Source organism: Poecilia reticulata, chromosome 5, assembly GCF_904066995.2.
Source record: "Poecilia reticulata chromosome 5, P_reticulata-male-v2, whole genome shotgun sequence".
NCBI lineage: Eukaryota > Metazoa > Chordata > Actinopteri > Cyprinodontiformes > Poeciliidae > Poecilia > Poecilia reticulata.
This window is the reverse complement of record NC_088834.1, coordinates 29,860,507-29,887,865: the sequence shown is the minus strand read 5'-3', so window position 1 is coordinate 29,887,865 and position 27,359 is coordinate 29,860,507. Positions and strand designations below refer to the sequence as shown.

The window sequence follows — 27,359 nt, the reverse complement described above, 5'->3', positions numbered from 1 at the left end:
GCCCAACAGTCTCATTGACTTCTATGCCGCCGTCCCAAACGACACGTACCCTAACATCAGAAAACACGCAATGAAGATGTCCACACTTTTTGGCAGCACGTATATCTGCGAGCAAACCTTTTCACGCATGAAACTGCTGAAATCTCCAATGAGATCAAGATTGACAGATGAACATTTGCATCAGTGTTTGAGACTGGTAGTGACTAGAATGGAACCTGACATTCAACTTCTCACCAGCCAGATGCAGACCCACAGCTCACACTGATGAACATACAAAGGTAAGCTCACTTTTCTGACTTGAATTAGTCATTCTGACTATAAAAAATATAATCATAATAAAATCTACTGGGATAAAATCCATCTCCACAACCATACTGGTAGTGGTACTGGTTGTGCGGTGTAGGTGCTGCCTCTCAGCCCACTTGCTTTGTGGTTTTCACAGGGAAGTTGATGAGAGAGAGCTGCAAATAGCGATGTCTACAAGCCTGCTGGAACTTACAAAAGAATTATAAGGAAGGAACACAGGAACTTTGAGAGCCTGCTCATATGAGCCATTTAAGTAAGAGATTCTGCTCTGACAACTAAGCTGAACTTAGACCTGTTAAGATTGTGCACAGCACAACAGAAAGTTTATGTTAAATGCACTTTTTTCTGTGAAGAACCCAGAGAGGGTTATTTGGTTATTATTTATTTTATTGATAGTGTTATTATTTATTTCCTGGATTTTTTTTTCTGTGAAGAACCCAGTGAGTGTTATTTGGTTATTATTTATTTAATAAAAGTGTTACTATTTATTTAATTAATAGTGTTATTATTTATTTCCTGACTTTTGTTCTGTGAATAACCCAGAGAATGTTATTTGATTGTGCTTTCTGGGAAACAATAAATGTTTAAATTTAGACACTCCTGCAATCGTCGCATTTTTTCTGTTACAAATTGACTCCGGCCCCCCACCAGAGAAGGGAAACGTTATGTGGCCCTCACAGGATAAAGTTTGGGGACCCCTGCTCTACAGGGTATCTAGGTTGTTTACTGCTATTTTGAGATACAGTAACCTCGCTGGTATCAGAGAACCAGCTCTCATTGTCGCTGCTTTCTGACATCTCTTTTTTCTGTGCAGCCAGCTTACTGGCCTGCTTGCTGGCCTGCAGAGCAGCCACCACATTCCTCCGTTTGCTTCGCCTCTTTAACGGGGCTGAAGCCTTCAGTTCCATCGCCTCCTCTGCTTCACCTGTCTCTCCTGCCACTCCAGCTCCAAAAATAAACTCTGCACTGTTCTCTCCCTCCACCTCCACCTGCACCTCTCCTTTCCCTCCCTGATCCCCACACCCTAAATGCTCCTCATCGCCCCTCACCTCCATCTGCTGCTCTCCCTGCACACCATCCCTCTCTACCACTTCACTTTCACCCTCACCACCATTCACCCCATCACCACCATCATTCACCCCGTTACCACAATACAGTGCTCACACTTACACTCATTTTCAGTTTCCTCACCGTCCACTACTGAATCCTCAACAATACCTTCTGTCAGTTTTCCTGTAGCAGACTCTTCCGCTACCACTGCGGGTTCCACCACCGCGACAGCGGGCCCCTCCGCCACCACCGCGGGTACCTCCGCTGCTACCGCAGGTTTTTCCGCCGCAACTGCGGGCCCCACCGTAGCCTCTGCGGGTTCCTCTGCGGCAGCAGCGGGGTCCTCCACTGCCCCAGCTTCACCAGGAGGGGCTTCCACCTGCTCAGCAGCAGCGGGCTGCTGTTTCGCTGCACCCGACGGGGCCGGCCCGGCCCTGTCGGGACACATTTTAATAATGTGCCCCTCCTGACCACAACCAAAACATTTCATGCTAGAAGATGTTGCAAAAAGTACATAGTCAAAATCATCTAATCTGACATGAAAACGCAGGTCAAGTTCCTCGTCGCGTTTGTTTAACAACATAAACAGTTGTCTCCTGTGAGAGACAACATGCTTCAATAAAGGTGATTTACACCCCGACGGAACTTTTCTGATTGGTGACACCACCTTACAGTGCCAAGACAGCTCTCTAACTAAAAACTTGTCACTAATGAACGGGGGCACGTTTGATAATGTTACCTTAGTTGCCGGTACAGTGAGCGGTGAAACTTGCAAAAACAAACCGTTCACAGAAACGCCCACCTCCACCAACTGTTGAGCTTGCTCGACCTTCTCAACAAACAAGATGACAGCTACATTCATGCGAGCTGCCGACTTGATGGAACCATGTCCGATCACTTCTCCAACCGCCAAACAAACTTCCTCCACGCTGCACGGAGAACCAGCAACCACCTTGTCGCCGTTCTTCTGTGTCAGCGTGGAGAAAGCCCCACCACCAGACACCATGGCGTCCTCAGATGCCTGCCAGCCAGGCACGCCTGACGGCCACACCCGAACCTAAACAAAAACCCCTTAAAACGTGACAAACTAACACAAAATCACAACTAAACAATTAACATAAACACCAAGTGAAAAAACAGTAAGAAAAACACAAAGATAGTAGTTTAACATTCGCTCTCTCTTTCGCTCTTCTTCCGCTCTCCACTCACCCTCCTCTCACACAAAGAAGAAGAAGAAGAAAGCACCCAATTTCATTTAGCACATGCTAGTAGCACACACGAAGGATCAGCACGAAAGGATCAGCACTTTTATACTGTTACATTACCATTCGGAAACTACCATAATCAGTTCAGTTAAATCTAAACGTGAGACGCAGAGATATCTGCGGCTTATAGCCTGGTGCGGCTTATATGTGCATGTTTACTGGTTTTTTAAAAAAACTTTGGGGTTGCAGCTCATAGTCCGGTGCAGCTTATAGTCTGGAAAATACGTATTTATTTCATAAATAGTGTTATTTCCTGGATTTTTTCTGTGAAGAACCCAGAGAGGGTTATTTGGTTATTATTTATTTCATTAATAGTGTTATTATTTATTTCCTGACTTTTGTTCTGTGAAGAACCCAGAGAGGATTATTTGATTGTGCTTTCTGGAAAACAATTTTTACATTTAGACACTCCTGCAATCGTCACGTTTTTTCTGTTACAAACTGACTCCGGTCCCCCACCAGAGAAGGGAAAAGTTATGTGGCCCTCACAGGAAAAAGTTTGGGGACCCCTGCTTAAGAAGGTTGAAGATGGACACTAATGATAAAGAATGGGTAAAAGTCAGATTGATAATATAGAGAATCTTTGGTACAAGTTAAGAACAAAAGATGACTTTTTGAAAAACTGGGGAAAAATGTTACAAGGTCCATAAAAATTTCAAAGCTGGAATAATTCCTCAAGAAATCCCTTGTGTGTGAATGACGTGAACATAATGTCTAGTTTTTGTGGAGTTTTTCCACACACTGGTAGTGGGGTGGTTGGAGAATATCTACAGCAGACCATGAAACAAACCTGGGACTGCAATTTCCCTGAATATTAATCCTGCTTTGGTTATCACACTTGTAGCAGATCCAAGAGTATTAGGAGCCGAGTCAATGATAAAACTCTCGGTCTCGAGAAAATAAGTGGCTACATGTGAAAGTCAATTTAAATGCAAATTCCAGCGCTTAAGACAACACTGTCTGGAGAAGCCCTGGTGAAGAAGATGCATTCTAAAACTAGACGAGCGCCACAAAGTTTTATCGGTGAGAGATGACACACTTGCCTCGGAGTGTGGCAGGCAATGGAGAAACGAGTCAAAGTTGCACTACATACGAAGACTGTCAAGTGTGATTCCAAGATATCAAAGCTGGATTTTAATCGGATCACTACTATTGATCTGCTTTTGTTTCCCAAAGCCTCTGGTTAAAGCCTTTAAGCCTCTTCAAACGGGCGGGGCACTCTACCATTTGCTCTTTTCTTTTTCTGGTTGTTTTTTTTGTCTGTCTTAGCCACGGCAGACTAATACAGATCTTCACTGATTAATGCAGACAAACAAAAGCACTAATTCCATAGCTGCAGGGTGTTATTCTATCTATTAAACTACATATTTCCATTAAGAACAACATGATTTATTTGAAACAAACCGCCCACCCACCAGAGGTACACATAGGTTTCCCTCAAGGCTAATTAATCAGGTTCTGCTTCTATGACATAAAACTGTTGCCAATATTTTCATTCCGAGCCTTTTGTTCAGTTTACTGCAATAGGTCATAATATATATTCAGTGTTTTGCTTTCTGCTGGAAATATTTTCAGTTTGCCCTCCACTCAGAGCTCACAGACACAATTTTATCTCTCTCATGGGTTCCTGGCTGATGGAAACAGCCCACAGTTGTATTTCTGTAGCTGAACAAAGCGTGAATGCTTCATAAAAAGGAATCTTAAGCTTTGATAGAAATTTAAAGCTAAAATTACACTGAGACAAAAACTATTTTCTCATAGTGTCTTGTAAAATATTCAAGCCTATTAGATTTTTTTTTTTTTTTTTTTACATCAAGTCATGCTACATTTAGGGTTGGAACTGTAATGTATTCATTTTAATTCATCAATTACATTGATTTTAACACGTTAAAAATTTTAACAATTTATTTTTTTACATGCAAAAATCCATAGATGGAACCTTTGTATTCATGTTTCTAAGCGACATCAGCAAGCAACAGCAATGGACAAAGCTGCTTCTCTTGGTCAACCGGGAGTTAGATATTTGCTTCAATAAACAATCTGATCGGACATTCAAAAACACTGTTGTGTTCAAGTTGTGCTAAAAGGAGTTAGCCATTTTAGTGAAACTTCTTAAGCCTAAAAAGAATCTCAATGCTAAACATACTGCAGCAGCACAGATGCCCCCAATGCTAATGTCAGCAATAAAATAATAACCAATCTGATGGTTGAATAACAATATCAGACTAAGACAATATCTTTGTTGTTGAGCACATATATCTATTTATTCAATAATTTGGCAGCAAAAAAGGTTTTTGAAATGAAAATGTTGCTATTCAGTTTTTAATTAAATTATGATTAGTGGGGAGCTGTGGTGGTGCAGGGGTAAAGCACAACCCACATAAGGAGGCCTTAGTCCTCGACGCAGCTGTCGCAGGTTCGATTCTCAGCCTGATGACCTTTGCTGCATGTCTTCCCCTCTTTCACCACCCAGGTTCCTGTCTGAGCTCTTTCAAATAAAGGAAACTAAAGCCAACAAAACCAAAAAAGGAGATGTTTCTTCTTCTAACCATGTTTAAGGAAGCTCATCAGAATTCATAGGAAGATGAATGCAGTTAAATACAAGCCAATCCAGGGAAAACACATAATAGATATGGCACTAGGCCCGAGATCCATGTTGATGAGGCTTAATCAAAGTCCAGGCATACATTGATGTTAACAAAACTGATGTTCACAGATGCTCTCTTTCTAATGCCACCAAGCTAGAATTAATTTGGAAAGAAGGCATGCAAAAAATTCCAACAATTAGTGGATGCCAAATATAAAAGACTCCACACTTTTCAGATTCTTCTTCATTCAAGAAAAAAAAAACATCACATCCTCTTTCTTCCATTTCACATGGACAGAAAATCTCACTAAAAGACAATTCAGTGTAGTTGTGACAACATGTTGAAAAGTTCAACGTCTGTCATATTTTGAAAATAACTGAATGTATATTAAGCTCCACTGTGAGTTGATGAATCTTTTTTACAATTAGTACTGATATGGTTCAGATTTCATAGTGAGTATTTCACTCTGGTGCTGGAGATGTGCTTAGCAAAGGCTACATGAGACTGATTAGCTCCAGCAATTAAACTCACATTCCTACCACTGACCTGCTGTGTCTCTAAATGAGTCCATTAGTGATTAAACTGTGAAGTAATTTAACACCAAGCTAATTTTTTAACCCCCCAAACACACCAGACAGGGGACCCTCCTATTTTCATTAAAATTCCACTGTAAACCATTTAAACATTCCAATTTAATAGAGAGCCATAAAAACAAGAAGTCTTGATTTCTCGAGCTGTGATAATAATGAGGTCAAGGAGTTCTGTGGTTCATGGCTGGTGTTCTGTGGGTCACGCTTGTTAAAAAAAAGAAGAAGAAAAAAAATAATGAAGATGGGAGCCGATGAATTGATTTGGATCTGCACCAGCTTGGCAAGATTCTTTTACGCTAACATTTGCTGTGTCTGAGGGTGAGAACATTAAGAAATATTCATGCTGAGATCTGGCTCACTGTGCAGGACCCCAAAGGGCAACTGCAAAGACTTTCAGAGATAAATAACCTTCCCAAGCTGCTGGGAAGTTTGTTCTGAGAGAAATTCTCAAAATAAGCGCATTGAAATTTTTCTTGTTGCGAAATGGCACACAGGTCCAGAATCAGTACAAATGTGGAGTATTAAATGTATGTTTGCATGAAAAGTTAAATTTATGTATTATCTCTTCTCTTCTGGTTTAAATAAAAATGTAACATTATTGGAGTTTCTGCTGTTTTCATCAACTCAAATTAACTTTTTAAGACCATTGTGACCTTATGTAATATAAGACCTATATTACAAGTGAAATGTGCAAAAATGTATGTATTGTATATATTAAAACAAGGTATTAAGTGTGAGATTAACTAAAGGTTTTGCCACATTCTTATGTTAGTAGTAGAAGGGTCTGTTTTGTGTCTATTTGACAGCATTGGCCACCACAGTGCCAAGCTTTCTGTGAATGTAGCGTCATATGGGTTAGAACTGTACATCATGTGGGTTAGACGTGAGCCAGTGGCAAGACGTCCAGCCAACTGGCAATAAATTTGCACTTCCCCGTGATAGATGCAAAAAAGTTTGACAAAATAACTGGGAGAAAAAAACTACATTAAATTGATTAAGCAGTTCTGTCACAACGAAAATGTAAGACTATTATTCTTAAGGCCAGCTTGCATTTCTAAAGCAATTTTAAGGCCTTGATTTTAGATGCATAAATTTAAGCTTTTGAGGATACAAGGACACTTTGATTATGCTTATAGATTACATTAAACTCTCTGTTCATGTGTTTGTCCACTTAACAAATTGACCACTCAACTCCACCTCTTTGTTTCAGGGCTTTAATCATGCTTGATCTGCTCTTTCTGTGCTCGACTCTGAGGCTCGATGGGCCTGTATACGGCCTCTTTGTATGCACATCAGAGGTTCACATAGGTTCACACCACATCAACATACACAGAGGTGAACAGTCCACTTCCAGGACCCAACAGGCCCCCTGACATGACGTAATGAGATCCCAGGGGAACACGGAGAATTGCTGCCATTATGACATTCCCAGGTCTACAACTCATTGTCATCGGCTATGTCCAGACAGAGATTATCTCACACACCAATTACAGAACAGTATGGTAACACTTAACTGATTTTGTTGTGGAATTACAAAGAAAATTCCAAGAATTGTATAGATGATATACCTATGATGTCCAGAGATTTAAAGTTATCACTAGACTTGATCAGAGAATGCAAACTGCTGATTTTATTACTAAATAAAATCAATCAGATGGTTAGCATTCCATCTTCAGATGTGTTTTTGGTAGAAATCTTCCCTGGCATATGTAGGCAAACAGCTTCTTAATGTGCCTGTAAAGGATATGCGAAAAAAGGTCTTATCTTCATATCTCATCTTCTAATGTCATATCTTCTTCTGTGACGAAGATATGACATTTTTAGAATGAGAGTTGTTTGAGAATGATAAAAATAAAATAAAAATCAACTTGATCTTGGACTCTCCTCTGACCAGGACTGATTAACTTCAGGTTGCAGGGACATGGCTAGAAAAAGCTATTCATCAGAATAAAGTGAATATATGCCAGAACATCAGTCAAAGTGACTAAAGTCTGCATAATTGTTTTTGTCGGTTTCAGTCATCTCCTGCTGTATTTTCCTGGGACATTTATTGAAATAACAACTATATGTGGATGTTGTTGCATTGAAAGAAGCAATTTTGACACATTTACTAGCAAATGTCCCAGCTCTGCAGCACTGGGTATGTTTCATTTCTTCACAGTGATGTCTTCTGTGTCCCCTTCCTGTCAAAATGCTCCTCTTGGCGCCCTTCACTTTGATCTCCCGAGGGTCGTCTAGTAACCTTATCCATGCAGCCACGCACAATGCCCTTCATTGGACACAAAGCTGGCGATGGTATGCTCCTCTGTTCCACTCTCTGCATTTGTCACTTTTGCGCTTGTGATCTTTGTTCATTTCACCTCTGGATGCATGAATTATTCCAAACCAAGCCTCCAATAGAAATGGAAATCACTAGAGATGTGCCGATCAGGTTTTTTCCTGACGATACCGATACCGATCACCCATGAGGGCCGATCACCGATACGGATCACATAATTATTTTCTTTTTTTTTTTTTATCATAAACACTACTGGTTACATTATGTGGAAAAAGGAACCATGAATTCACCTTAATTTAGACAAAACTTGTTTTTAATAACTTTTTCCAAGAAGAAAACTAAACAAAACAGGCATTCTGCAAATTGTACTGCTATCAGTAATACTATCTTTAACAGACTGATAACATACGAAGGCTCTGAAGAGGCTAAATAATGCAAAGAGCCAAAATAAAATCTCTCAACATTGCCAAAAAAATTCAAGGATAAACTTAATATTCAAAGGCAAATACAGGTTCCATTACAATAAACAATCCAGAGTTACTGAATGAAAACTTCCTGATAGCATGGCGGCTAGCTGATTACTGCTAGTTCTGAGTGGCTGTTTCTGACTGAGCGGAGTAATTATACAGAACAGGGAGGAGATTGATTATTTTTTTTAGAGATTATCTGTCTCATGTTAGGACAGCGAAAGTTTTAATACATATGTAAAATGTTTTTTTTTTAGGTTAGATGCTGCAGCTTTAAACAGAGGTTCGGTGTGAGAGTCACTACCAGGTGGAGCAGAAGCGGCACTCCGTCTGTGAAATATTACTATCTGCAGCGCGTAGCAGCGGTTCAACAGCGAGAGCAGAACCAGCGTCTTACATCGTAGCTCGAAGACTTAAATAATTTTACGGGTTATTTGTTTAGCTTTCTGACCGTCATTCTAATCCGGGTGAGTGTTTGTAGCTGTGCGCTGCTTTACCTGCTATCTGATCCTCCATATGTCTTTTTCACTGCAGTGAGCCTCGATATAGCCAAACTCCGTCAAGCATGGCATTGTTTTTATGTCGTATTAGCTTCGTTGTGTTGATGCATTTTGACGTGCTTCAATTTTCCGCCGCAACACGCAAACTATAACATTCACTCAGTGTGTTATAGTTCCACACCGCTTAGGATTTGTTGCTGCGCGTTTGTGCAGTGTGAAGGAAAGAGGAAACCAGCTGCACAGGCAGGCTGCGAAATGAGATGCAGGTGATCGGTATCGGCAACAAGAGCCAATGATCGCCAATCACCGATCATGCACTTTTCATGAAAATCGGCCGATTATGATCGGTGACCAATCGATCGGCACACCTCTAGAAATCACCCATGTTACCCATCGACTAAAGGGAAATAACGCTTCCCACTTTAAGGTATAACTGTCAAGCTTATACAGTTATAAGCTTAAAATAAAAATCAACTTGATCTTGGACTCTCCTCCAAGAGGAGAGTCTTTGATTTGATGCTTTGATTCTCAAATCAAAGCATAAGATTTGAGAATCTTATGCTTGTGTCGATGTTTTAATATATGAACAGGGAAGGCAGAGGATATGTACTCTGACCCAATAGAGGTATTGTAATTCTGTGTTGACTAGCCAAAACCAGGACAGCCAGTTTGGAGAATGAGCTTGAAGCTGACAGCAGTCCATCATGGGATTATGGTTACCCACTCATAAAAGCTCCATTCATTGGCCCTCATTATTGCTTATGGTTTTCATGTAAGCCTAATCTCAGATGATTAATTAAACATAAAGACTACAATTTCAAAGTCTGATGAAGCGAAAAAGCACCACATATAAGTCTTCACAATGAATGCCACAAAGGAGGGGAAATGCTTCTGAAAAGCAGCCTGGAGGCTGGGATTAGAACACAACAAGTGGAACACAGTCACTAGGACATAATCAGAACAAGGCACTCTCTTTGTTGCTTTTTTTGCCTTCTTTTTGGTTTTGAGATATTCAAGCACAAAGAAATGGCAAACAACATGGGAGGACTGGAAGTAGAGATCATTGGATTTTTCCGTTGGTGGTTCTGGTTCTGAGTTTCTTATCTTCTTGGCTTCTACTTTGAGTGTTTTCAAGAATTATAAGTAGGGTCAGTATTTTTACTTGTTAATTTTGATTGATTAATTACATAGCTTTTAAGTAGGGATGCTCCGATCAGGTTTTTTGCTGCCGATTCCGATACCGATCACCCATGAGGCTGATCTTTTCCGACCAGGGGCGCGGTAATGGGGTGAAAAGTGATGATAATTCTAGGGGTCCTGACCAGCAGGGGGCCCTCCACAATTCAGTTATTTATATTTTGTTCATAGAAATATAATTTAAAAAGTCGGATCCGTTTTGCTCTTGCCCCCCCCCCCTCTAGATCTGCATGAAATGGTCTCTGCTTGGAGCTCTTGAGAGTGATGCTGTATGCGGCTGCAGTCAGTAGAAGCTGCGGCCACGAACGACTGTGCCAGTTACTATGCTGTTAAGAAAAGTTGTAAAATCAGGTTTTCAAAAACAAAATAGAGAGAGGGAGAGAGAGAAAAAGGCAAGAGTGTTAATTTATAACCCAGTTTTTCTCCAAGAGAGGTGAGTAGACTGTGTGAGATGATCAACAATTTAGCATAGTTAGCTTAGCTACAAACTACTGTTTGCCTCCATTTCACTAGCATTTAATGAATTAAGTAAATAAATTACCAACATATTCATATATTTAACTTGTTCCCTGTGCCTTTTACCACTTAACAACAGAGGAGTCAGTCAGCAGCAGCTCTAACCCACGTCCCTCCTGACCCATCCTCTCCTGAGTGAAATTAAAGCTGAAGTATGTCACAAAAATCTATTTCCTCTGCTTTCTCCCATGGTTCTCTAGAAACAACCAGTCAGTGGCAGCAGAATTTTAGTGCTGTCAATCACAATCTCATGTGGTGCTGCTCATCCTTTCTCCCCCTTGATTTGTGTCATGCTGCAGCTAGCATAGCACAGAGCTGTGCATATTCAAACTGTGAATGATCAGTTTAGTTAGCATAGCTACCAATGATGGTAGATAAACGGTTTCTTGTAAATGATAAGTTGTTTCTCGTAAATGATAAGTTGTTTCTCCCCCATTAGCACATTTAGCAGTGAGTGAATGAAGTTGATTGACAGTGCTAAGAGCATCCTACTAGTTCTGATTGGTTGTTTTGGTCAGAACGGTGCATTACTTTAACCATTAATAGTAATTCAGGAAGGAAATGGAGGAGATTTTCACAGATTATCCATCTCATAACAAACTGCTATGACATCGTGACAGCTTTAACAATTATGGAGAAAACATTTTTTTATTAAAGTTATGTACTGCAGCTTGAACAACTACATAGCATTTTTGAGAAGTCTGGATTGCTTTATGTGTATTTTGCACGTTGCTTTTGACTGTTGCTCATGGGGAGAGACATTTCAGTGATCTAAAACTAATAGAAAAATTTTAAGCAACCTACTTGCATACTGGATGTGGACTATTGAATGTTAAATTCATGAGCAGTAAATATTGTGCTAATTATCAGAATTGAACCAAAGAAAGCAAGGCAGATGCAAGCCTTTAAAATTGTGACGCTTTTTATGGGTCAAATAGACTCAAAAAATTGTAACAGCAGCTATGCACGGGGGCCCAATCTAATTTTTTGTCAGGGGGCCCACGATTTCTGGCGGCACCCCTGTTGCCGATCACCGATCTTTGCCGATCGCCTGGATTGACTGTTAATTTTTCACTTTAGGTAGAAAGCTGAACTGGCAAAATTAAAAAATTATCTGGCAATAAATAAAACATGCAAAATACTTGCAGGCACAATACAGCAGCTATTCAGTCAAAAGGACAACTGAAAAACCTGCAATCAGTACAATATTTAACAGTAAGGCCCTCAGTTCCATAAATTATTAGTCAAATAAATCTGCCTATATCAAATAATGTCAAGTAATAAAGGAGACATTCATTCAAAGTCAAATACATTAAAATAAATAATCCTAAATTACTATATTATAACTTCCTGGTAGCATGGCTAGCTGATTAATGCTGTTTCTAATGGAGTTTATGCCACGGACTTCCGTTTTAGCACGTCCACATTTTTTTGCCACATAGAATGGTTCCGGTGTACAGGCAACAGTATGTTAACAATGGCTCCTTAGTCTCTGCAGGATGATGATGCTTATAGAATTATTCAGACGTCCTGAAACGCTCCAACAGCAAAGGATTTAAGCTGGGTGTGTCAAACTTCACAATTACTTTGAAGGTAAGTCAATAAATCGTTTGTATTCACCATAATGCCTCATATGTCTGACAGGGACACGCTTACAAAGATGCTAAGTGTTTCGATTATCTGTGCAGTGTGCAATCTACATATCTATGCTATATAGTGACATACATCTATATAAACATATACAGATCCTTCTATATTGTGCCCAAGCTATCAGTCGAAGCTGAAGTTAGCTTCCGAACGTAGCATCTAATTCGGAAAATAGCTAAAGGGCTCACTATCTTGAGCTTTTTTAATGTGTTGTACTTTAAAAACAACACCTAGATATTTCAAACTTAACTAGATTATTCTGTACTAATAGCATAATAAATAAAACATTTGTGAAACCTTCCAATTGATTGTGTGAAATTTGTAAAATGTCAATAATAGATTCCAGAACGTTTTTTGCATCTGGAACGCATTAGATCTGAATTATCAAATTGGCATTATTTGTTATTTTAACTTTCTGCTTTCTTTCTCTCTTTTTTTTTATTTTTATTATAGCTGGAGTTGGACAGTTCTGTTTGGTGGCTTCCTGGAGGGAGAGATTAGCTGAGCTAACGCTGCCATCAACTTTTCTCCTGCTATCAACTTTTTTACTTTTCTTTATATAGAAAGTACTTCTATCAGTTGCTCTTTTTCCATTTTGTATACATTATTTGCTCTATTTTATTATTATTATTTTTCTTTTCATTTTTACCTTAATGCTTACCTGGTCAGTTGAGGTGGCAATATACATCCTCTTGATTACTGACAAAATGTCAGAACCACGTGGACTGAGCTGGTTATGTCAGATTTGAATCTTTCTCATTAAAACGACTTCTTGTAATTTTAAGACATTGTTAAAAAATGTCATCTTTATTCTGCTGTAACAATGACTACAATCTTGCAATTAAAACATCTTGTATCCTGACTGTAATGCTCCCTTATACAACTCACAGAAATGATTGAAATTAAGGCACTTTTTGAAAGTATTTTCTGTGATTTTTTTTATAGAAATTGAGGGCAGGAGGAATCGATTAAAATCAAATCTGGTATGAAAAAAAATCTTGCAAGTGATATCCAGCCTTATTCAGTATATTAAATTATATGACTAACTACATATGACCTAATATTCAAATTTCTTTGCTGGCATTACCTAAAAGTGTTGCATTTTAATGTCTCACTTGAATTCCTGATCTTCATGCAAATACTTGATATAATGTAAACACTGAGAAAAGGGGAAAAAAAGGTTTGTGAAATGTAGAGTATTACAAATGAAATTCAATTTTATTGTAAGTACAAACAGGATTGCAAAATGAACAGTGAATATATAATATACTTCCTAGCTCAGACATCAGACTTGTTTGTCATTACTGGTGATGAAAACTCGTCAGGAGAGGAAGACCGGCTCAGCACCGTCCAGGATGACAGTCAGGGTAGCCAACAAAGTCTGCAGGTAGATTTTTGCATATCTGGTGCTCCGGTTTCAAGATCACAGTTTAACCAAGTAAATAAAAAGTTAGTCCATGTTGTGATCTGGCAAACCGTGGACTGATGGATGGCGTCAGCTGGTACAAGTGCTTGGATCCAATGGATAGGTAATCGGCACAACGATCATGGCTCAGAAACACATCACAAGGTGTTACGTTGCAAACCTGAAAAATTAAAAACAAAAAAACTAAGTGTTCATATTTAGCTGCACAACGTAATCAAAACTAATAAACACTCGGCCCTTTTTGAGAGTTTTGCTTGAAAATAAATTGACAATATCACAATTAAATTAAATGTTTATGTGAAATAGTTCTGGTATCACAAAGAAACTGCAAAAAAATTTTCAGAGGTGTAACAATACTGAAGTTATTGAGTAAGAGTTAACTAAAATGCATGTTAAAATCTGAATACTCTTGAAAGTATGTAGCTGAAATTAATTTAAACTACTAGCAGGCAAAGCACAGTGTTTGCTCATTACCAACAGTAATACAAATTTTTTTTATAAAAGTCCAGGCAAACCTAAATTTACCATTTTAAAATCAAAAAGCAGCAGGAGCATGTAACTTCATAGCATCATTTTCTAAGCAGAATCTCAGAGAAAAAAAAAGAAAAATTACGTCTGTGTAACGCAAGAACAGATTATAGCAGCCAAGTGGAGAAATTCAACGTGGATTATAATTATGAAACAGCAAAGGTAGATGTCATATCTTTGGGATTTGGGAAATACGTTATTTCTACCATTTGTACCACTTGTTCTGTGGATTTTTCATGTGGATCGGTGTCACTTAAACGGCTGTAAAGCGAAGGTTTTGGAAGGTTTGGATCGGGCTGAAGCGTTGCTGCCCTCGGTTGTTCTTAAATTACCTTTTCAGTATCGGAGGGGCGCTCCGACTGCATGTTAAATGTATTTAAGGAGTTGCCTAAAAATAATTTCATACTCCGTATAACACAAAGGCATCAACACTCACATATTTGACTTACCTTGTGCCGAATCGCTGCTTCTGTTCTCAGCCTGTTCTCGTAGCAGTGGATTTCCTCCTGCATTATTTTCCTCCAACAAATTATTCCACTGAGCAAAGCGCGTACAGCTCCCTTTTAACCTCCATCTTCCCATTTCTGATGCTGGATCTTCAATATCCTCAAGCTTTGAAATAGCAAGCAGCTACAAACCGTGTGTTAGCTGTAGTGGCTAAGTTTTGGCTACAGTCCACTGTCACCTTGATATCAACAGAAAAATGAAAAAAAAACTAAGCACTGGATGGTACCGGCTAATTACTGGACACCATGGTACCCAACAAAACTCAGTTGTTGTACCAGTAGCTCGAAGATATTTTAAGTTTTGCATCTTGTTCATGGTACAGATCTTGCAGCGTTGGCTAAAAACAATAGGAGCAAGCAGGACACGGAACCAATCTATGTGGCATAAATTTAAACGGAAATACGTCACCACCTCTTGTGGCATATACGGCTGTTTCTGACTGAGCGGAGTAATTCTGCAGAACACAGGAGGCAGAAGAGATACTGTTTTTTTCAGACATTATCTGTTTTATGTTAGGACGGCGAAAGTTTTAATACATATCTAAATTTTTTTTTTTTTTTTGCTTAAGTTATGTGCATTAAGCAGACGTTCGGTGTGAGAGTTCACTGTTGGGTGGAGGTTGAGCGGCGCTCTGTCTGTGAAATATTACTGCCAGTAGCGCGTAGCGGCGGTCCAAGAGCGAGAGCAGAACCAGCGTCTTACACTGCCAGCTCGAAGACTTGAATTATTTTTCGGTTTATTTGTTTAGCTTTCTGACCGTGATGCTAATGAATTGAGCGCTGCTTTACCAGAACACCGGCTGCTCCGGATGTCCTTTTGTTCCTGCATTAAGCTTTGATATAGCCCAACACCATCAAGTGCTTGTTTTTTAAATGCCATATTAGATTCGTTGTGTTGATGCATTTTGTATTAATGTAATGTATTAATGTATTTTACATAAATGTCAGGAAAATAGTGAAACGAAAGTCCATTTTCCATCTTTTTACCATTTTAGTAGTGTGATTGGACATTACATTCAATAACGCAGCAAGTTCGTACGAAAGCTAAATTATATTACGTAACTTGGATTTAAAAAAATCTGCGAGACTGTCGTTTTTGTCAATTATGTTTATGGACCCCAAAGATGGCGCTGATATCCCTCCATCTACAGCAATTTAAAGTTCTATAAGTCATTGCTCTCCCTATACATTGCTATGGGCAGCCCCCAATAAATGTTTTTACTGTTGAGCTTATATTTCTATTTATTCAATAAATTAACAGCAAAAATGTTTTTTTAAATTGAAAATGTTGCCTAATTTGTCAATATATAGTTGAACTGAAATGCAATTAATCACCATTACTTACAGAAATTGAAATTCGCAAATAAAACAGAAAAATGTGTTGCAGACTCTTTAATACAATTGGTTTAAAATAGAAGAGAAAATTAAGAAATTACCAAATTATCCCAATTAAATTTTTTATATTTCTTGAAAACCATTCGAGTTGTACTTAATTCAAAATGATAGGGGATCATTGCTGTAGATATTAAATTTATAGAACAAAACCATCTTGTCGTATTTGAGCTGCTGATTGTTCCATGTCTTCAATAGTTGGCAGAAAATACCAGTTGAAAATGTTCCAAGAAAACACAGCCTCTGATAGCAAAGTAAGAGAACAATGACAAGCAGAGCTACACTATAAGAGATGCAGGGTCGCATGCATAACACGCCGTCAGCTCGGAGAAGCGCTGAGCGTACCAGATAACATTGACCACACCACAGGTTTATCCTCCTGTCCTGACTCTCCAGGTTAATTATCCGTGCACAGCGCCGAACCGTAGATCACGCCAGCTACATTTTCCCTTGATGATACCCTGACCTGTTAAATAAGAAATAAACCTTGATTCTAGTAATCAGCACTTCTTATCTTTTTCTTTAGTGGAAGGAATCAGGCTCCTCTCTGAACCACTCACAGGTACGCTAAAAAATAAATCTGGTGAATTAATATATGTATATCGCCAGAGAGTAGGCAATGGGATGAATATTTCATGTAACCAAACACACTGTGTAAAATTGTGCCCCTTCCAGCTGTCATCGATGACAGACATGAAAGAGGAGGGCTCTGGTACGGTTGAGGTGCGGCACCCCCTACTCCGCCTGCAGCACCAGGAGCACCGATCCTCCTTGTAATTGCTTCCAGCGCTGGAGCCTGAGCTGAACATGAATTAGGGCCTGAGCAATTGCTAGGCACTGTGCCTTTGAGACATACATGCCTCACCTTCGAGGTTGACTTCCCTCACAGACAGCACCAGCACTCCTGTCAGGAGATGGACAATTTAGTCTGATAGTGCAGGTAAGTTGACGCTCACTGTTGGCAGAGAGGATTCTCTAATCTCTAAAACCCATCTGATACTCCATATTTTATCCGACAAGATGGATTACAACCTACAATTACATTCCTGCGGCTGATAAGAGATGTATCTGTTGCAGGATGAAAACAGTAAAGCAGCAGACCTTTCAAATATTCAACCAGAGAACGTGTTTATTTCTCGATTTGACTGAGGTGGAGTGCATCTTTGGGTCTGCTGTGTTCCATATCAGGTCTGTCTGTGCTGCCTGTGGCTACCAACAAAGAGCACTTTGTTTCTTTCTTGCTTCCAACTCTCGAGCCCCACACACTGCAACTGGGACAGTAAAAGGGAACCCGCCCCATTGACTTGAACAATGACGCTGCAAGGCAAGCATACACCTGGGCAGGCAGATATACAACAGGACCCTGTAAAAATACACTTCTACATTGTGGAAGTTCTTTCTACAATAGAAGCAGCAGAGCTGATGAGTGTACTTTTAGAGCAACCCTGGAAGCAAAACTGTTACAGGTTACAAAACACTTGAGACAGTGGGATGGAGGTTCCACTTCCAGTGGGCCAAAACCCTTAAGATAGTTCCACAGCTACGATGGAATGCTTTTAAATTGCGGTCTGCAACTTCAGCCTACAAGAACCATTTGCTCACATTTGGCCACATTACAGTTACAAACTTGAATGTATTTTATAGGAATGAAATGCATACAAAGCACATAATACAGCTACATTTACAGCTGAATTTAATGGATGAATTACCTCCTCCAGACATTGCTTGGTGCAGCAGAGGCCTAATTGGCGTTTTCGAGAAGGGCTGTTGAGGAACATATTCTTTGTTCCCTTTGAGTGTTACAACGTGGCACTCTTACAGTTTCTAAAAAGACAACTGGTTTTGTATATTTTACTCCTTAAAACATCTACGTGAGGGGCAGGAGAAAGTCCAGGTGTCCCCTCCTGGAAACCCTTAGAGTTGGAACTCCCAGTCAGCTGAATCCTGACTGAGAATCTGTATGACTGCAGCTACAACCGATGTTCTGTTTGCTACCGTGTTGAAATCCAAATGATTAAACAGATGATTAAAAGGGATGAAAAAGGGTCCATGAAATGCGGCAGGTTGGAGCTGCATATTAAGTGGTGCTGCCTGGCATGGAACGGGCTGAGAGATGCTCGACACTTTGCTTGTCCAATTACTGGCTCTGGTTCAAATGTGCTTTGGTGAGAAGCATTTGACCTACTTCTGGACACAAAGCGCTACTGGCCTGAATTCAGAGGGGGGAGGCAGGAGTCCACGTGTGATGACAAGTACTATTAGAGGTTGTTGTCTTTGGCCTAGAAATTAAATTTAGGCTTCCTCTGCTCACCTGATGGGTGATAATGAACTTTGGAGGACCCATCTGCTTTTGGGCACCTCCACCTGCTGGTTTAAATTGGACACCCCATAAAAGGAAGACAAAAGAACTCACGGTGTCCTCCATTTCACATGGTCTTAATGTTTAACATCACCAAGCACCAGCTTAAGAAGTTTTCTGTTGGTGGCATGTTTACTAGGAGATTTTTTGCTTTCTTCTGTGACAATATAGGCCAAATTGAAAGTTGCTTTTGAAGCAAACCGAAAAAAACCATCAAACAGAATACAAATATCAAATTAGGAGTAAACTACAGAGCTGTTTTCTGGGATTCCCTCAAAGGCAGATGTCTGCACAGAGACACTAAAAAACAGCAGTGAGGAAACAAAACACTTAGCTCCATACATGCATTTCCATACCTTATTAATATTCATAACGAGGGGAATCTCTCCATATGAGAAAGAGGGGGTGTTTGTTAAAGTCCATCAGAAACAGCCAACAAGTTTTCCATCCACCTTCCATCGATTACAGAATCCACTGATAAGCACTACCAGGTCTCTGATTTAAATGTCACTCTAATGCGATTTTAATCACGCAGATTTAACTCTCATCACTCATTTTAATCTGTTGGCAGGCGTGTTTACGCTCAGTCGTTGACGCCTGTAATAACGAGCTGTTTCCTCAAGTGTGCAGTTTGATTCAGGAGGGCTCAGGTAATTTAATCATGAAAACATCTTAGGGGGCTGGGAGGGTGGAGTTTACCTGTAAACATATTTTGACTTTTGAGAGTATTTTGTATCACACTATGAAATGTGTGATAAATTCACAGCACAACAGAAAATCTGCTGAATTGGACATCTACATGTGTGCAAACCTGGACACCGCTATCCAGTGCAGATTAACCACAAAGCAGTGAATCTCAACATTGTGTCTTACCTCAGGCCGCTCTAAAAGCCCGCTCTTGTTGCTGATAGAGAGATGTCTCATCCGTCCTGCAGTGTTGGTGAGTTCTCATTATGTGAGCCAATAATGAACACACCCGTGTTATGGGCAGTAATCTAACTGTTTCTATTTACTGACTTGCTTATGTAAATGAAAAGCAAACGTCTTTCTTCAATTAACAAAAAAATGTACTAAAAAAAATACTAATAAATATTAATATATAGATAAAATATTTTAATAAAAAATGTTCTTCAAATATTGTATTCTTGAGAAGAGGGACAAAACAGGTCTTATGGATAAAGCACAAAATTTGAATAAAATATACACAAAATATAATCTTTTTCAAATATCTGACTAAACTAACCTGGGCCATGTGAGAACAATTTATGTTTTCCTGGTGTTTACTGAATATTTTTTATTTTAAACTTTGTAGTAGGTGCATCATGGTGTCTGTAAAATCCCTTGTCCTGGAACAGAACTCGATACATTATAATAGTTATAATAAAGGAATACTAAGATAATATATTATGACAATTAAGTATAAGTATTCAAATAAGTAGTTATAAAAGTATCAATAAATTGAATTAAAAATCATTTTTATATATTTTAAAACTCCATTGGAATTTGTCCCAAGTTTTTGTCAACACCGTCAGACATAACATTTTTTAAAACAATCAGGCATTATTGGGGGGCATCAGAACTTCTGAAGACCCCATGACCTCTTCCTTTCTCTTCCTTTGCCAAGAGGGCTAGGCAGCTCTGGTTAGCATGTGTTCTTTAGTTTTTCTTCTGTTTTATTCGTAAGTTGCTCGTCACAACCATGATGTGTCAACTCCATAACTGACAACTTACAAAACTTTGGTGAAATTTTGTGAAATAAATGTTGCATCTTGGAGCCTGCACCTTAGCGTCTTTACATTTCCAAAACATTATTTGTCATATTTGAATACATAAGCTTTTTGTCCCTCTTCTCAAGAATCACTGATTTGTGTTATGCAAATCTGACTTGATATTTACCAATCGCTGAACCAAAGCTAATACTTCCCCAGCATCAGTCAGAATCATTTCACCAGGTTAAAAAACAGTGCAGCAGTACAAGAGAAACCTAGACAATCACAGTAAAACATAGTCAGAGAGAGAGCACAGTGGTATACGCCATATGAGGGCATAAAAGTTCAGAAAAGGGGAGGCGTGGCCATTAATTCTAATGTAAATAGGCTTTACACAGTCACATTCGTTTTTGTACATCAAGTTCAAGACGTAAAAGAAAAATGGTCATATTTTATACAGTTATTTTGGTATTTTTATTCTTTGTGTTAATGTACATTAATTAACCAGTTTTCTACACATTGTTCTAACTAGTTTAACAGGTAAACATTGCACTTTGAATATTTATATAAATTGAGTCATATTTATTCATCTGTACTAATCACCTAGCTGTGTTTTGCAGACCATTACTGTTTACAAAGAGCCTGCAAATATTGTATCCAAACAGCCTTGGTATGATTCAGTGCATCTGTGGATCTGTTAATGATCCACAGTATCAAACCAGACTCCCAATCCAGGATTTTCTTTAATGCTCTGTAGTGGACTCTCAACAAATCCTAACCTCTGCTACCTGCTGTTGTTGTACTGTCCTTAAGTTTTGACATACAGACTTTGCAGTTTCATTTTCTGCAGCCAGTTTTAATCAGCCTTCAAAGCAAAGCACTAAGTTTGTAGAGTAACAGTCATTTTTTTCTGGAAGGTTTTCTCCCACATGTTTAACTAGGAACACCAATAAATCTGTTAGGAGCCAAATTCTCAACAACTTGGCTCCTAAGTTGTTGAGAAAACATGCCAACATTAGCATGAGTTCACCTGTTAGAGCAGCATATTAAGACTAATTTTTGGACATTACTCACACCAAAACACAGAGGAGATACTGGAGAAACATGAACAGAATTGGTCATTGACTGAAACCTTCTAATGATGAATTATTGTGTTATTTTACTACTCCCATGTTTTCAAGCATGACATTGATTTTACTAATTAAAAAAAATAAAGGTGTGGGTGCATATTGGTGCATAAATCTAAATGGATGGAATAAAGATGTAGTCCCAATAGAAAGTATTCACCCCCTTGGATGTTGTTTTCCTTTTATTGCTTTTATAAATTAATTATGATCAACAATTTGGGCTTGTTACATAATAGTAGACAAAAAATCCTTTATTGTCAAAGTAAAACTGATTTCTACTAAATAAGGACAACTAAAAAATATATATAACCAAAAATTAGTGCCTGAATAAATATGATTCCCCTTTAAAGTGACTTACCCCAATTAACACAGGTCGGATGGAGTTCACCAGAGTGTAGTGAGTGATTGTGTCTCATAAGAACATTTATTATCCAGCAACACAGCGACTTGAAGCATTCAGCTAAAGCTACACAGAAATTGTTTCAAGACAACAAGGTGGATGTTCTGTAGTGGCCTAGTCAAAACTGACACCTCAATTCAATATACAATTTGTGGCAGAACTTTAACAGGGTTGTTCAAAGAATGGTTCTATGCAAACTGACAGAACCTGAACAGCTTTGCAAAGATCAATGGAGGAAAACTGAAATGACCAAAAGTAGGTCTTCTAAATACTTACTTGAAGAGGGTAAAAAAAAACATTTTTTGAAAAATGTTTTTTTTTTTTAAGCATTATTGATTCGTTAAAAACAGTAAGGGTAAAACAACCCAGGGGGTGAATACTTCCTGCGAGCAATTATTGTTTTTACCTATTTCTAAGTATGTTCTAAACATTTATAGCATTAACAGATTTTGTCATTGTTATTCAGATATTTAGCTTGATTTCAGAATAACAAATGAACTTGCTTCTTGATTTGCAACCTCATACTGTTCATTTCTACTGTGAAAAAAATACACCCAAGAGTGGTTCATATAGGCAGATATGAACCACTCTGTCTAGAAACAGTACTACTGGAAACAGTGGAAAGCCGTTTATAGGAAGAGAGAATCGCTTCCCCTGCTTAGCCGAATGATCTGAATCTCAGAAAAGAGACGAAATTCCCATCACTCTAGAGGAATATAACATAGCACAATTTCTTGTCATTACCAGTCATAAAAAATAAAATAAAATACATTTACGTCGGAACAATATCATAAATTTTTTCTAAATGTCAACTTTAGAGTTACTGTAATTTACGGGGAGAAATTATAAAAGATACTAGCTGGCACGTTATTTTTTTTTTTACACACTTTTACACTGAAGTCATGGAAATATTAAAAAAGGAGTCCAGAAAAACCGTTTCCCAAAATACGACTCACCATCTCAGTTTCCCCCTTTTTTAACAAATGATCATAGCCCACACCTGCTAGTATGGAACAAACGCAGGTGCTTCGCCCACTCTAGTGGTGGTACGAAATACCTCGGTGTTCCAACCGGCGACATTCACATGCTATAAAATCAACAGCTCTCAACAAGGAGAATTTTAGACAGTACTAGAAACTCACCCTCAGGTGCAACTCATGCCGCAGCCCTTCTTTCCAAAGTTGATTTGCATCCACCGCCGGAAGAAAGAGATTGGAGGTGTAACCGGTAAAAAAATGTAGAGCCTCTTAGTTTCGCTGTTGGTCTTAACCGGAGCAGTTCCGTTTCTCCTCCTCCTTCTCTTCCCTCTCTACCTTTCCTGGATGCGGCTGCTCCTTCCGTTTCTACTCCTCCTCTTGCCTCCTCACGCGCCTCCGCGAGACTTGATGGGGGAAGAAAAAAAAGTAATAGGGGTCTCTTCCTCCTCCTTCAACAAAGACGGACTCAGAAGAAAAGCAGGGACCCTATCGCAGTCAATAGGTTTCACAAAACCCCATGGCAACGCAGTAACAACTTCCCCGCGTTGTGACCGGGTTAAAGCACCCCCACCTCTTTCTGTCCAGACCCCCCAAAAACTGTGACTGACATTATTCCCAGGCTTCACAGAGAGCAGGGTGGAGGCGGAGAGGAGAAACGGGGACTAAACTCTGCTGGTGAGGATGTTGTTCAAACATGAGTCAAAAACGTTTCAATTTATTACATCAGTAAGCAGTTTAATGCGTTTCCCTGCACAGAATTTAACGAATTTCCGTGCTTCAAACTAGAGTAACAGCAGCTTATGTGACACTAATCCACATGATGGCTTTTGATTATAGTGCTTTATAAAAGTATTTATATCCCTTTCAACTTTTTCCACATTGTGCCATTGAATGTATTTTGCAAGGTTTTCATATGTTTGACCAAGACAACATAAAAATAATATACACTATCCATCCATTTTCTAAACTTGGTGTGTCAAATAAAAACCCAATAAAATAAAGTAAGGCTTGATCTCATCAGGTAATATGTGAAACTGACATTAAATAACATTTTCATGTTTTTGATTAAAATCCATCTTTTTTTTCTTCAGTCTCTCTTAAGATATTCCCTGAATAAACATTTTAATAGTTTTTTTCTCCATTCATTTTCTAAAATGTGAGGATAAAGTCTGTTTGGAAATTGATAGATGTAGAAAAACAAAAAAGAAATCTGACATTTTTTGTCCTTTCAAAATGTTTCACATCTCAAAATCTGAAGAAACTGAAAATCAGAACTAGAACTGATCCCCGTTCAGGTGTCAGTTCCATTGCTCTAAAATAAGAACTAAAAAAATATTTGCATGGGTTTTTTTTTCATTGTATGAAAAGCACCTGTTTTATGTAATTAAATCTCTAAGAGAATAACAGCACGTGGTCTTAACAATATCAGCTTACTGTCTAAAAGTGATTTCATTCTGTGAAACAAATGCAACAAAACATTTCAGTAAAACCTGATAGAAACTGATAGACTGGCGACCTGTTCAGGGTGTACCACGCCTCTTGCCCGGAACGTTAGCTGGAGACAAGCACCAGCAACCCTCCCAATCCCACCTAGGGACAAGGGTGTACAGAAAATGGATGGATGGATAAAACCTGATAAAAAGTTGAACAAAATGTACATTTTAACTCGTAGGACTGTTAAAATGTCCTACAATATTTTAACAGTCATAGGACCCATTACCCTTTATTAGGTAATGAGCAAGAAAAACACAAACATCTAAAACCTTAATACAAAGTTGTATAATCTGCCTCACCTCTCAGGTCTCACTTTTTGCAAATGACGGATTGTGGCACATTAACAGCTGCTCTTGTGCTGTCAACCTGGTGTGTATCAAGGGGACTCCACTGCTTTGATCACACAGCCAGTCCCAGTATTGCAAGCTAATGGTGTCTGTTGGGATCTGTGATTTCAGCACCTCTGACAGTTTGGGATCATTAGGAACTCTTTGCATCAGCGGAGCGAGCAGGAAAGGTCAGCAAGAAATCAATGTATTCAATAACCTGAGACTCAGACGCAGAGATAGGACCGATCTCCAACCTGGGAAATGACAAGGTGGGAAGAGCTTCCTGGCCGGTTTCAAAGATAACAGCTTCCACCATCGGTTATCTTTGACTCATTGGGTCGTTTGAGATAATATGTAAGACAGGAAGTCTCCTGATTTGAGCTTGGAAATGGAAAAAGCTTTCAACTGATTAAAGAATTGATTGTGAATGAATGCATAGTTTTCACCAATCTCATGGGACATTATCCATTATCCTGTGGTTAAGTGCTAAGGCTAATTTTGACCTAATTTACATAGGGCCAGAAGAGGCTCAAATGTGTATAAGATATTTCTTTGGGTTCATTGTCCTGTTGGAAAACCCATTGCCGTACAGGTTTCAAGAATCTAATGCATAAGGAAGATGGTTATAATGTTCAATAACAGTCTAGGAACCAGGTTAACCCAGGATCACAATGGTCATCACATGGAACCCAGTTTAACATTTACAGAAATGTCCAAGAAAAACCACTTTTCCAAAGTTGGTACACTACAGCTCAACATAAGTGTCCATCTGTCAACATGGACAAGCCAAAAGCCTTCAAGAAAAATAGAAGTGATGGTCAGACAAGACTTGAACTGGGATATTTGGCCACATTGAGAAGAAGTGTGTTTGGAAAATTCAAGACAAGTCAATGCTGGTGCATAACCTCGAGTGGATGATGTAATGACCAGTGATGGTGGCGTTGCAGCACAGTTGAACTTGGTAAAGTTCCACCAGGTAGCGCCTGGTGTTTGGGTGGTTTCCCTACCACCCAAACAACAAAGGCTTGACTTTAATGCAAAACCAGCAAGTCTATTTTATTTTTTTAAGTATTTATGTTATTGTTACACGTCTCAGCATATGGTGGACAGTTGTAACAAATTATGTTTTGTTTTGTTTTTTCAGGGTTTTTTTTCTTCTTGCGATGAATTTCTGCTTCCCATTTGATCTTGAAGGAGACCCAGTAAAGACGAACAGCATCAATGATAGAAAAAAAAGACGGCCGCCGTCTTCTTCCCCAAACTCTGTCTCTTTATTACAAATCATGAAATTATTAACACTTCCTAGAACAATCACATTCCTGTGTCCCTCTGCTGCTACCAAAACAACCACACAGCCTTCACCTGAGTAAAAAGTATCAACTCCCACCAATCAATCCACAAGCGCAGAGATGTACATTAAAAAAAAAACATTTCTCAAATAAGAGGATTAATTATGTTAAATAATGCAAGATGGAGATGTTATAATGAACAAAACATTAAGCTCTAATGTGTTTTGAATAACTACTGACTGAATAACTACAGTTTAATTAAGAGAAATTTCTAAAACATTCAGGGCAGTGTGCCTGGAGGACCAGGGTTGGGAAACACTGACCTATATTACACTAATGTCAAAACACAAAATTTTGCAATTCCATTAAATATTCTATATTTAATATGTACACTATAGTCGCAGAATATGTAAATCTGCAACAGGGCTAAGGTTAAAAGCTAACTGGAAATGTCCTGGTTTTCTTCCAACCTTGGAATCTTCCTTCATTTGGGTGTTACCAAAAAGAAAAGCCTTGAGAATTCTCTGTTCCCAAAGAAAGGAAATGAACAGATTGAACTGAATCCAAATAACCCAATTTAGGTCATCAAAATTGCGCTGAGTGGATTACACAATGGTTAGACAGAGCAACGAATGGAATACGATACCTCTGTGAGGTGCACCGTGCTGCAGCGTGTGCTCTTATCAAATCTAATTAGATTTGGTGGAACATCTGCTTCTTTCCTACTCTCAGTGTGAATCTGGCTCGGCTGTAAGTGTTAAATGAGATACAGTGGCTTACAGTCTTGTTCTCAGCTAACCTGTAGTAGGGCCGGTTAAAAGAGGTGTACTTATATATAAATTGATTAGGCTGGTTCATATTTTCCTGCTATCACCATAATATTCTGTCTTTGTTTGCACATAAAAGCTTAATGCAGCATTAAAAAGCACATGCCACAGGTTACGATTTGAAAACATTGAACAAAATTTAAATGAAAGTGTGAGAAATGTTGAGGTTTGTTGCAGTTGAAAGGCAAACCTAACGATAACTCAAGGCAAGCAATTCAGACCGTTTGTGCCGAACATTTCTGTCAATATCTATTGAGTTTGTTTATGTTCTGCAATTACTTGTGTATTTACAAGTGTACCCTTTCCATTGCTCCTGTTTCATTATTAAAGCCCTTAGTCTGAATGACTTGGTTCTCAGTTGTGTCTTTAAGTTCTCATAACAACGTGGCATCATCTGTAAAATAGATTTATACTTTCATAGATTTGAATGTGGGGATAATTTTCAATCTATGGAAAACACCATCAGTTTTAGGCTCAGCTAATTTAATTTATCAAAAATTAAACATTCTCGTTCAAATTGATCAGTCTCTTACAATTGCAAAAGCAACTAATGAATTATTTTAAGGAGTCATCTTATCATAAGCAAGCGATT

General features: G+C 38.8%; 1 protein-coding gene across 4 annotated transcripts in view; it reads right to left on the bottom strand.

The window, feature by feature from the left end:
* The window catches only part of chl1b (cell adhesion molecule L1-like b), a 146,030-nt gene extending 122,601 nt beyond the window's left edge, over positions 1-23,429 (bottom strand). For 2 of the 4 annotated variants that reach the window (XM_017304928.2, XM_081607449.1), the window contains exon 1: positions 22,994-23,425. The gene's annotated coding sequence lies outside the window, so the exon portion shown is untranslated. Of the gene's footprint in view, positions 1-22,993 lie in introns of all 4 variants that reach the window. The other 2 variants (XM_081607451.1, XM_081607450.1) reach the window with 2 other exon arrangements.
* Between the last annotated feature and the right edge of the window lie 3,930 nt (positions 23,430-27,359).